We start from the raw sequence: 11,353 nt of genomic DNA, 5'->3' as shown, positions 1-11,353 counted from the left end.
CCAGAAATAAACCTACATGCTATGCTAAGTCACTTCAGTCGTGTCCGACTCTGTGCGACCCCATAGACGGCAGCCCACCAGGCTCCCCCGTCCCTGGGACTCTCCAGGCAAGAACAATGCAGTGGGTTGCCATTTCCTTCTCCAATGCATGAAAGTGAAAAGTGAAAGTGAAGTCGCTCAGTCGTGTCCGACTCTTAGCGACCCCATGGATTGCAGCCTAACAGGTTCCTCCGTCCATGGGATTTTCCAAGCAAGAGTACTGGATGGGGTGCCATTGCCTTCTCTGAAACTGATGTATGTAGGGTCAATTAATCTTCAACAAAGGAGGTAAGAATGTACAATGGAGAAAAGACAGTCTCTTCAGCAAGGGCTGTTGGGAAAGCTAGACAGCTACATGTAAGTCAATGAAGTTAGAACACACCCTCACACCATCAACAAAAATAAATTCAAAATGTTTAAAGACCTAAATGTAATACATGACACCATAAAACTCCTAGAAGAGAACATAGGCTGAACATTCTCTGACATAAATCATACCAATATTTTCTTAGATTGGTTTTCCAAGGCAGAAGAAATAAAGGCAAAAATAAACAAGTGATACCTTATCAAACTTAAAAGCTTTTGCACAGCAAAAGAAACCATCAACAAAATGGGAAAAAAGGCCTACAGAATGAAACAAAATATTTCCAAATGATGCAACTGACAAGGGGTTAACATTCAAAACATACAAACAGCTCATACAACTTAATATAAAAAAAAAAAACTCGCTCAAAAAATGGACAGAAGACCTAAATAGACATCTCTCCAAAGAAGACAAACAGATGATCAAGAGGCACATGAAATTAGTGATGCTCAACATCACTAATTGCTAGAGAAATGCAAATGAAAACCACAATGAGGTAATACCTCACACCAGTCAGAAAGGCCATCATTAAAAAGTCTATAGATAATAAACGCTAAAACGTATGTGAAGAAAAGGGAACATTCTTGCAGTGTGGGTGGGAATGTAAATAGAGGAAGCCATTGTGGAAAACAGTATGGAGGTTCCTTACAAAACCAAAACTAGAGCTACCACATGATCCAGCAATCCCGATCCTGGCCATGTATCCTGAAACGGTGAAAACTCTAATCTGAAAAGATACATGCACCCCAGTGTTCACAGCACCATCATTTACAGTAGCCAAGATATGGAAGCAAACTGAGGGTCCATCAACAAATGAATGGATACCACCATATGTGGTATCACTTCGCACACAAACATGTAAAGACAGGGCAAGATGTCCCACATAACAGGTAACTACATTTTCAACATTACATTATGTAGGATGTGACACTTGAGCTCTGGGGTGGGGGCAGGATCTTCGGTTGTGGCCTCACCCAGAAGTCCTGCTTCGAACCATAGGCAGATGCTCCTTCAGTCCTAAGACCCAACCACCTCAGGCTGCATCTGGGCCAGGAGTAATGGTCAGGGTCACATCAACCTTCTGACGGCTCCTGTAACCATAGACCAACCATCTTCTTTCCTTTCCCAAGGAGGCTCCTTTTCTTTTAAACATTTACAACTCTAACAGAAGAGATTTCTAATTAAAATTAGCAGATTAAACATCTCTGTTTATTTCCATTCCCTCCCACATCCTTTCTAAAATTAAAGTGAAGGATTTTTTTAAAATGGATAAACCTACAGCTACAAGAGAATGAGAAGGAAGGTCCATCAGCCAATAAGAGATTTTGACAAAATTCTGGAAGACAGGAAGCAGAAGAAGGAGTGACAACTGAAGTCCAGAATAAAGGAAGCTGCAGATTTGAATATTGGCACAGAGAAAAAATACCGAAAAGAGCTGTGTCGCCCTACAGAATGTCAGAGAAGTTCAGTTCTCTAAGGAATCAAGTAGAGTAGTACAGCAGAGGGCAAATAGGGTTGAAAACAGGGTGGCTAATTAAAAGTCTATGTAGAATTTAAACAGCCCCTCCATTCTGCCCTTCCCCCATTTCCCCTCTGGTCAAAACAGACTTCCACCCTTCAGGGAGGAGAATAGAATTTCCTTCCCTAGAGAAATAAGCAGCCCAGAAAATAGAATTGCACATTATGGCATTAGAGGCCCCCAGCATAATGGCTGGCTCCCACACAATCACCCCAAAGGAAAGCCCATCCCCAATTCAACATTTACTCAGGGCTCCTCATAGCTTTTTTGTCTCATGCTCTTAAATTGAGAATCACTGGAAAACTGAGGAATGCTTCCAAAATAAATAAAATCAGGATTTAAAAAATGACTCTACAGAGTTCACATGGGATAATGATAGATTCTTACATCCAGATCTCTTCACACAACCACCAAAACCCATACAAATTAACAAGGAGAGCAACTCAAATCACATAAAATCTATATCTAGACCGTGACTACAACGCAGAGATTACACAAACTTTAATTTACATGTAAAAAGATAATTAGACATATGATATCAGCAAAGCTGGCTCCAGAGCTCACTTCAGAGCAGAAAATCAGGTGAAGACTGAAGGGAAGAAGGATGGGGTTGGGGGGAATCCTAGCAGTGGGAGAACATGGATAAAAGTCACCATTTTGAAAAGACAGGGTCTCATCTTGAGCAGAAGAATGCTGAGAATGATTCTCCAGCTCTGGCCACAGACGCTTGAGCCACTGAAAATGTTCGTGCCCAAGAAAGACCTGCTTGCCATCTATGAACTCCTTTTTAGGGAGGGGCTTGGTGGTGCCAAGTAGGATGTCCACAGGCCTAAACACCCCAAGCTGGCAGAAAAGAATGTGCCTAGTCTTCACGTGATGAAGACCTTGAAGTCTCACATCACCAGCCTACAGGAAGGGACAGTTAGCCTGGAGACAAATCTGGTACCTTACCAGCAAGGTATAAGGTATTTCTATGATTACCTCTATCTGCCCCCTGAGAAGGAGAAGGCAATGGCACCCCACTCCAGTACTTTTGCCTGGAAAATCCCATGGATGGAGGAGCCTGGTAGGCTGCAGTCCATGGGGTCGCTAAGAGTCGGATACGACTGAGTGACTTCACTTTCACTTTTCACTGTCCTGCATTGGAGAAGGAAATGGCAACCCACTCCAGTGTTCTTGCCTGGAGAATCCCAGGGATGGGGGAGCCTGGTGGGATGCCGTCTGTGGGGTTGCACAGAGTCGGACACTACTGAGGTGACTTAGCAGCAGTAGCAGCCCCCTGAGACATGCCTACCACCCTGCACTGCAGCTATCCTGAGACTGGCCGTAGCCCAAAAGTCTGGAGGGAGAAAACCGGCAAGATTCACACGATGGGAAGCTGACAGAGATGCCTACAGACCAACTGCTATGCCCTCTGGTGCCTACAGGAGCCCCGTGGCCAGGCTGAGTCAGCAACTGAATTCCAATTAAAAGGTGTGTTTGGCCATGGATGTGGTAGGCCATCTCAGTAAAGTTGGAAGAGATTGTTTAGTGTTGAAGAAACCTGCAGGCAGACACACAGAAAGGAAGGGGGTGGGGGAGAGAGAGAGAAAGAAAGAAAGGAGGGAGGAGGGAGAGAGAAAGACTGAGAACAGGCCTGCCAGCTGGCAGGCCAGGGCATTGGCTACTGAGGACTCTAGGAGAGACTCAAAAAGGCACAGGACCAAAAGTAACAGTCTTTGAAAGGCTCCCCTCCTGGGGAGAGGTAGCCAGCTTAAAAGTGGGAGGCATTACTTGGAGACGAGGAAATGAAAGAAAATGGTGGACAAGAGGAGCCCTACAGAAACGAAAGAAAATCACAGAATCAGAAGACACACCAACCTCTCCCTCACAACAGCACAAACTATTAAAGAAATCTCACTCCACTTATCTATAGAAAAGGGCATTCCAGAACTAAGAATCTTAGTAAACCACCAAGTCCTTTACTTCTCCCCCAAAACAAACACCTGTCATTAGCAAACCAGGAAAATTCAACACACTGTTGTATAAACAAATCACAGGTAGCAGTACACTGAGCCACTATGAGAAGAAAATAATAAGTGAGAGTGCAATACCTTCAGATGATGATTTTATTCACCTCCAAACCACAAACAGATGAAAATTGTGACACAATATTCAACATTAAATATTACTAAATAGGCACTTGAAAATATAAAACACCAAAATTCAAATTTTCTGGATGGGAAATAGACAAAAATCAAGACGTGAAATGAGCTAATCAAACTCAGAAAAGAGATAGAAGGAAAAAAAATAAAAGTTATGTATAGACATTAACTCAATGTGTTGCACATCTGAAGCTAATATAATGTTATGAGTCAATTATACCTCAATAAAATCTTTAATTGTTTTTCAATTTAAAAATTACAGAAATAAAGATTAAATCACAAGATGCCCAAAGGAGAATAGATGCAACTTCAACTAAAAATATAATAAGGGATATAGCCAAGAGAAAAAAAGTGAATAAAGGGATAAAATGATCAGAGAAAATGTGATCACTGTAGAGAACAGGCAAAAAAGGCATATACATATATCTGGGCTTCCCCAGTGGCTCAGTGGTTACAGAATCCACCTGCAATACAGAAGACGCAGGTGGCTCAGATTCAGATTTGATCACTGGGTTGGGAAGATCCCCTGGAGGAGGCATGGCAACCCACTCCAGCTATCTTACCTGGAGAATCCCATGGACAGAGGAGCCTGGCAGTCCATAGGGTTGCAAAGAGTTGGACATGATTGAAGCGACCGAGCACTCACACACATACACATAACTGGATTTGCTGAAGAAGCAAAACAAAACAATGGAATGGAAATAATACTAAAAACTGTAGTCTAGTAATGACTATAGTAATGATTACACAACTGTGTGCTGCTGCTGCTGCTAAGTCACTTCAGTCTTGTCCGACTCTGTGCGACCCCAGAGCCGGCAGCCCACCAGGCTCCCCCGTCCCTGGGATTCTCCAGACAAGAACACTGGAGTGGGTTGCCATTTCCTTCTCCAATGCAGGAAAGTGAAAACTGAGAGTGAAGTCGCTCAGTCGTGTCTGACTCTGTGCGACTCCATGGACTGCAGCCTACCAGGCTCCTCCGCCCATGGGATTCTCCAGGCAAGAGCACTGGAGTGGGTGCCATTGCCTTCTCCGACACAACTGTGTATTACTTGTCAAAACTCATGAAACCATACACTTGAAAGTGAATTTTATTTTATATAAATTATACCAATACAAAGTATATTATAAATTAAATAAATATGACATGTTTAACCCAAAAGTTATAATCCCAGAATACTTTCTGGAAATAAAAATGACCTAAATCTACATGTCAAACGTGTCTGTGTGTGTACATAGGAAAACTGACCAGAATAGTCAAGTCTGAGACATATCAAGGTAAAACTATAATAGAAGTAAAGAAAAAAATTCTGTTGGCAAATTTTCCAAATCAAATACAAAGAAAAATCAAGTTGTCATCCTATTGGATAATCACTATTACAAAACTAAAATAGTGAAAGAATGCATAACTGACAATTTAACAGAAAGAAAAGGAAATTATAGAAAATATTTTATTAATCCAAAAGTACCCAAAAAGGAAGAAAAAAGGGAATATAAAACAGGTTTGTTCATCCAATTTACCAGAGTGAAAAGAAGAAAGTAAAAATTTGTGGCATTTTTAAAAAGAATGTATTTGGCGTTTAAAACTTTCCAACAGTTCTGGCTATGACAGGGTAGCTAGCACTGGACTAGCCCTCCTGCCATAAGTCATTACAAAACTAGACAAAAAGGATAAAGAAATCTTTTTCAGATATTGGGACAACCAGTGATACAGAACAGTGGTTCCTAAGAGAAGAAAGGCCCATGTGAGCTCCACAATCACCTGGCTTTCTTTCTGGAGACAGTTTCTAGACCGCAGGACAGAGAGGTAGAGCCCAGGAAAGAAAGATGGGTCACTAAGCTGAGGAGGCAGAAATTAGAGTCTAGGGCTGTTTAAACAGCTGAAATCTGTGAGACCGGGTACTGAACAGGAGAGAGCTGTAAGAGAAGGAGCTTTGGAAATCTGGGTAGGGGTCCCCTCAAGGGTTTGACTGAGTACTCAGCTGAGCATAGGGAAATGAGAGTCTGCAAAGCCTGGCAGAGAACAGCTATTGAGAAGTTGGGAGCTGCACAGACATTCCAGAAGTCTCACCGGACTGGGAGACGTAGCAGTTCCAACCAGTCAGAGAGGCTAAAAACATGCAATTCAATTAAGGCCTCAGAAAGGCCACGCCTTAGGAGTAGAGCTAGTCTAGCCTTAAGGAAGGACTCCTCCAGACCAGTCCTAATAAAGCTTAAAACAAGCCTTGAAGAAAAAAACCAAACTGATTCACCAGTAAATCAATTGCCTGCTAAAACAAACCTCAACAACCTTTAAAGGAAAGCCGCATAAATCCCATCACGTAGCATGTACAATGGACAGCTTGATGGTCAAATCATTAGACAGGTAAAGTAGTAGTAAGATGTGATTAAAAATCAAGAGAAAAAACAGTTTAAAAAAACTCAAACAGGGTAAGAGGTGTTGGAATTGACACAGACTTTTAAAAAGCCATTATAAAATTGATCAAGGATTTAAAGGGGAAAACTAAACATAGTGAGTGAACAATTGGAGAAATTCGGTAGATAAAGGCAAACTATTAAAAAGCATCAAATGGAAATTTTAGAATTGAAAACAATATCAGAAATAAAAATTTGCCAAATGTGTCAAAGAACAGATTAGATGCTGCAGGAAAAAAAATCAGTTAACTTGAAGGCAAGGCAATAGACTTACCAAAGTGAATCACAGGGAGAAAAAAGCAAAAATTGATCAGCACCTTAGTGACCTATAGAACAATATTAGGCAGTCTAACAGGTGTAAGGAGATCCAACCAGTCCATTCTGAAGGAGATCAGCCCTGGGATTTCTTTGGAAGGAATGATGCTAAAACTGAAACTCCAGTACTTTGGCCACCTCATGCGAAGAGTTGACTCATTGGAAAAGACTGTGATGCTGGGAGGGATTGGGGGCAGGAGGAGAAGGGGACGACAGAGGATGAGATGGCTGGATGGCATCACCGACTCAATGGATGTGAGTCTGAGTGAACTCTGGGAGTTAGTGATGGACAGGGAGGCCTGGCGTGCTGCGATTCATGGGGTCACAAAGAGTCGGACACGAGTGAGTGACTGAACTGAACTGAACAGCAAGGCTTGCAGGATCCAGTCAGGGATGTAACCCAGGCCCCATGCAGTGAAATCTTGGAGTCCTAACCAGTGAACCACCAGGGAATTCCCAGTAAAATTTAAGTATGAACTGAATATCAGAAGATATTATTCAATTAGTGATATGTGTTTGGAGTGTAGTAATGATCTTGGGGTATGTAGAAAAATGTCCTTATTCTTAAAAGAAACATATGCTGAAGTACTTAGGACTAAAATGATGATGTCTACAAATGATTCAGAAAATCAAAATAGTTTGTAAATGTGGCAAAATACTAATGACTGATGATTAGGGAAAGGATATATGAGTGTTCAGTGCACTATTCTTTCAACTTTGTGTAAGTTTGAACATTTTTTAAATAAAAAGTTGAAAGAAAAAAAAAAACAGGAAAAATTACCTTGGAGACAACAAGGCTAACTCGGGGAACAAGAGAAAACTTAAAAATATACATACAGTATCATCAGGGAAACTTGAAAGGCTATTAAAAGCATAAAAAAGATTGCCTTCTCCATAAAGAAGAACGGAATACTCTAAAACTAGATAATTCAGTAAATAAGATAGCACTCTTAGAAATTAAAAATTGATCAGTAAAAAAATTTTCAATAGGACCAGTAGATGAGAAAATAAATTTTTAAAAAATGACAAAATAGGAAACGTGAGAGAAAAGAGGAGAGCTATAGATATCAGTCCAGGATTGCAACATATGACTAAAAATAGCCCTAGTAACTGGAAACAGAAACATATGGGGGGTGGGTATTTTCAAAATAGAAAACAAGAAATTTTCCTAGAGCTAAAAAACATTTGACTTCCATCCAAGATCACAGAACAATGAATGAGAAATAACTCCACCGAGGCATACTTGGGCTTCTCTGGTGGCTCAGATGATAATCTGTCTGCAGTGCAGGAGACCAGGGTTCAATCCCTGGGTCAGGAAGACCCCCTGGAGAAGGGAATGACTACCCACTCCAGTATTCTCGCCTGGAGAATCCCACAGAAAGAGGATCCTGGAGGGCTACAGTCCATGGTGTCCCAAAGAGCTGGACATGACTGAGTGACTAACACACACACACACACGGCATACTTCCATCATTTTCGTGGAGGTTCAAGATACTCGGGATACAGAGATTGTTAAAAGATTCCAGAGATATAAACAAACACACTAACAAGTCACCTACAAAGAGCCAAGAGTCAAGTAAGTTTCTGAACATTTTGACAGATAGCTTAATGCTCACAGCCCTGGACGGAGCACACCTTGTGCGAGAACTCTCCCTGTGGAGGGCCCAGGTGTGCTCTGTGCTAAATAGCTTCAGGCCTGTCCTACTCTGAGACCCGAAGGTCTGTAGCCCGCTAGGCTCCTCTGTCCATGGGATTCTCTAGGCAAGAACACTGGAGTGGGTTGCCATGTCCTCCTCCAGGGGATCTTCTCCACCCAGGATTCAAACCACAGTTTCTTATGTCCGCTGCACTGGCAGGTGTGTTCTTTGCCTCTAGCGCTGCCTGGGACCCCAACACCATTGTTAGTGGCACATCTTTCTTTTTCACAAGAAAGTGAATCACTGCAGTGCAAGGAACACCAACTTATCCACCTTTATAGCCCCCTCTCTTCTTTATGTCTAAAGTCTTGCAAAGAATACATATAGTTCTTTTGAATAAGTTATAGTCAGTCTTTGTCTCTCTATCCCTCTCATTACTTCCTTCTCTCCCCTTTTCTGTCCCCTTCCTTCTCTGCTCATTTGTTCATCCTGGAAATGCTGATGGAGATCCAGTGTGCTGGGTCAGGGGCTATCAGATGAACAAAGACCAGTCACAGGTTCCAGGAACTCACAGCCATGAGGAGACAGACCCTGTAGGGATACAGCAGTCCTGGAGCCTGGCAATCTTCCTCCCCAAATTACAGAACAGAATCTAGGTGTACTCCACAATAGTTTAATGCTCCCTATTCCTTTTTTTTTTTTTTTAAGAAATTAGCTTTTCTTAATAAACAATAAATTTATTTATTGTTGGCCATGCCGCACTGCATGGGGGATTTTAGTTTCCTGGTCAGGGATCAAACCTGTGCCCTTTGCCTTGGAAGCTCAGAATCTTAACCACTGAACTCCAGGGAAGTTTCAACACTCTCTATTCTTAAACTTAAGTTAAACATTAGGCTAGGCTTCAGCAGTATGTGAACTGAGAACCTCCAGTGTCCAAGCTGGGTTTTGAAAAGGCAGAGGAACCAGAGATCAAATTGCCAACATTCATTGGATCATAGAGAAAAAAAGGGAATTTCAGGAAAACATCTACTTCTGTTTCATTGAGTATGCTAAAAAACCTTGGACTGTGTGGATCACAACAAACTGTGGAATATTCTTAAAGAGATAGGAATACCAAATCATCTTACCTGTCTCCTAAGAAACCTGTATGTTGGTCAAGAAGCAATAGTTAGAACTGGACATAGAACAATGGACTGGTTCAAAATTGGGAAAGGAATACGTCAAGGCTGTATACTGTTACCCTGCTTATTTAACTTTTATGCAGAGTACGTCATGTGAAATGTTGGGTTGAATGAATCACAAGTTGGAATCAAGATTGCTGGGAGAAATATCAACAACCTTAGATATGCAGATGACACCACCTTAATGGCAGAAAGCGAAGAGGAACTTGATGAACATCTTAAAGAATATTTTGATGAAGGTTAAAGAGGAGAGTGAAAAAGCTGGCAAAAACTAAGATCATGGCATCTGGTCCCATCACTTCATGGCAAATTGAAGGGGAAAAAGTGGACACTGTGATAGACATTCTTGAGCTCCAAAATCACTCTGGACTGTGACTGCAGCCATGAAATTAAAAGACGCTTGCTCCTTGGAAGAAAAGCTATGACAAACCTAAACAGTGTATTAGAAAGCAGAGACATCACTTTGCCAACAAATGTCAAAGCCATGGCTTTTCCAGTAGTTATGTATGGGTGTGAGAGTTGGATCATAAAGAAAGCTGAGCACTGAAGAATTGATACTTTCTGATTGTGGTGCTGGAGAAGACTTCAAGGAGATCAAACCAGTCAATCTTAAAGGAAATCAACCCTGAATATTCATTGGAAGGACCGGTGCTGAAGCTGAAGCTCCAATACTTTGGCCACCTGATGCGAAGAGCCGACTCATTGGACAAGACCCTGATGCTGGGAAAGATTGAAGGCAAAAGGAGAAGGGGGTGACAGAGGATGAGATGGTTAAATAGCATCATTGACTCAGGACATGAGTTTGAGCTATCTCTAAGAGATAGTGTAGGACAGAGGAGACTTAGCGGTCCAGGGTGGATCACAAAGAGTCAGATGTGACTTAGCAACTGAACAACAACAAAACAAACGTGAATTGAATTTTCTATTTTTCTAATTTAAACTTTTAGCAAGTTTTTACTCATGGAATTTTGTAGAGGATCAGGGTCTCCTGGAGAAAGAAAAGGTTGCTCCTTCATAACCCCCAGGGAGAATCCACAAGTTCCCTCCATCTGCTGTACCCCCTCCCCGTGTGAGTTGTCCCTTGAAACAGGAGGCCACAAGATGCAGATGAGGCCTCATCAGCAGAACTGGGCCTGACGATGACAGCGGGAGCGACTCAGGGACTCTAGGTGTCCGGGTAGGCAGACGGAGAGGATGAGGCTCTTCACACAGTTCCCAGAGGAGCATCTCCCCCTAGTGGCCACAAGTGGGAGCTGCTGAGCTCTCAGCCAAGGAAATGCCAACGGGAAAGTGTAAGGCTTTCCACACACACACTCCACCCCACCCCACCCCCACGCTGAAGACACTGGACCCCCTTTTCAGAGTCTGGCCTGTGGAACAGGCACAGGCCACCTGGAGTCTGGGTTTATACAACCCGGGTCCAAGGTGGAACTTACAGGGTTACTAGACTTCCCTTGGCTGTACCAGAGACCTCTGCCCAGGCCTGCTCTGTGAAAGCAGCTTCCAAACAAGCCCCTCTGGGGCCTTGATGAAGTGAAGTGAAGTGAAAGTGAAAGTCGATCAGTCATGTCAGACTCTTTGTGACCCCATGGACTATATAGTCCATGGAATTCTCCAGGCCAGAATACTGGAGTGGGTAGCCTTTCCCTTCTCCAGGGGATCTTCCCAACTCAGAGATCAAACCCAAGTCTCCCGCATTGCAGGCAGATTCTTTACCAACTGACCTATCAGAGGTCTTGATA

The 11,353-nt window shown here is 42.5% G+C and overlaps 1 pseudogene; it reads left to right on the top strand.

Annotated features, from left to right (window-relative positions):
• The first annotated feature begins 2,663 nt into the window (after window positions 1-2,663).
• Window positions 2,664-3,433, top strand: LOC105000047 (annotated as a pseudogene).
• Window positions 3,434-11,353: the final 7,920 nt, after the last annotated feature.

The sequence above is a fragment of the Bison bison genome, unplaced genomic scaffold (genome assembly GCF_000754665.1).
Source record: "Bison bison bison isolate TAMUID 2011002044 unplaced genomic scaffold, Bison_UMD1.0 scf7180017864367, whole genome shotgun sequence".
Classification (NCBI taxonomy): domain Eukaryota; kingdom Metazoa; phylum Chordata; class Mammalia; order Artiodactyla; family Bovidae; genus Bison; species Bison bison.
Note: the sequence above shows the minus strand (reverse complement) of the source record. Positions and strands in the feature narration are given on the sequence as shown.